Genomic DNA, 1,381 nt, shown 5'->3' with positions numbered 1-1,381 from the left:
AACTCTTTTATTGATCTAATGATACTACGGTTGGAATGAATTATTAGTCCATTAAGAATGAGCTCAAAAAAAACTATAACTAGTATTTTTAAAAAATCTACATAGCCCTCTTGTCTCATTTAACAGTTGCCAGAATCTTAAGTTACTTCCAACAATGTTTTTAAAACTATAAATCAGAAATAGTGGCAATATCACATAAGTATAAAAGGAATTACATGTTTGATTCCGCAAATTTCAGAGAATAAACAGATAATCCCATTATCCTAATATTCTCTGAGTGAAGAAAATCAAATTTTAATTTATGATGACCTAAAATCCTAGTGCCAGGCCTGATGGCAATAGGAGGAACAGTCATCAAAAGATTAAAAAAAAAAAAGATTTAAAGGAAAAAATTATTTGATCCAGATATAAAATAAAATCAAATATTAAAAGTGTTATTTGGCATAACAGTAAAATAATTCAAAGACATTTTCCTCTGTACATCACTTACCGTATATCACTATTAATTTTAAGTCTTAAGTATATTCTCAGATACTCTCAAATGAGGCAAATGGGTAACTAAACTGTTACCCTGAAATAAAACTTTTCATTTACCTTTATTCTCCTCTCCAATAACAATATTTATAAAACTCAAATGCTCGGGAAGCTTCATAACTGAATACATGTTTGTCATGACAGAAAATACTTTTTACATGCAATAGGCCAAGCTTCTTAGCCTTTTCAGGGCCCAAATTTTCCTTAGCATTGAATGTTGGAAAAGCTACTTCACAAAGCCTTTTGTAAAGCTTCAGTGAAACAAAATCTATAAATTTACTTGCATAGTACAGAGCGCTATGGGACCCAGTCTATAAATACTTGGTTTTTCTTACCTTTAAATCAAGTAATATAATAAATTAAGATATGTTATATATATATATACTCTTCACTTAAATCTAATTCAGTCAACGTAGATTTACATAAATTACTAGGGAACTGAAATTTCAGATTGCCATTATTACAAAAATCCTCCAAATGTTCAGATATATTTATAAAAACTAAACACAAATAAGTTTTTGGAGGAATAAATCAATTTTATTAAGAAAGCAGATAATGAAAAAAGTAGATAATGATTTTCCCATATAAAATAAACTTTTAAATAATCCTTTACAGACTTATTGTAGAAAATCCACCATTAAGCAGACTTTTCAAAGGTATTAATACACTTATCTGAATATCATCTTAGGCTCTAAATTAGTTAACTACTTGTTTATCATTACTACAAAAATAGAATCCAGGGGGGGAGGAGCCAAGATGGCGGAGAGGAAGGGAGCTCTGTAAACTTCGTCTGTCCCATCGACTGAACTGAGAAGGACATTGCTCTCATCTGCAAGAGCGGAAGGAG

General features: G+C 30.2%; 1 non-coding gene across 1 annotated transcript; it reads right to left on the bottom strand.

The window, feature by feature from the left end:
* Window positions 1-213: 213 nt before the first annotated feature.
* Window positions 214-357, bottom strand: LOC115303250. Its single transcript, XR_003913942.1, has one exon. It is a non-coding gene; the product is annotated as a small nucleolar RNA SNORA79 (small nucleolar RNA).
* Between the last annotated feature and the right edge of the window lie 1,024 nt (window positions 358-1,381).

The sequence above is a fragment of the Suricata suricatta genome, chromosome 9 (assembly GCF_006229205.1).
Source record: "Suricata suricatta isolate VVHF042 chromosome 9, meerkat_22Aug2017_6uvM2_HiC, whole genome shotgun sequence".
Classification (NCBI taxonomy): domain Eukaryota; kingdom Metazoa; phylum Chordata; class Mammalia; order Carnivora; family Herpestidae; genus Suricata; species Suricata suricatta.
Note: the sequence above shows the minus strand (reverse complement) of the source record. Positions and strands in the feature narration are given on the sequence as shown.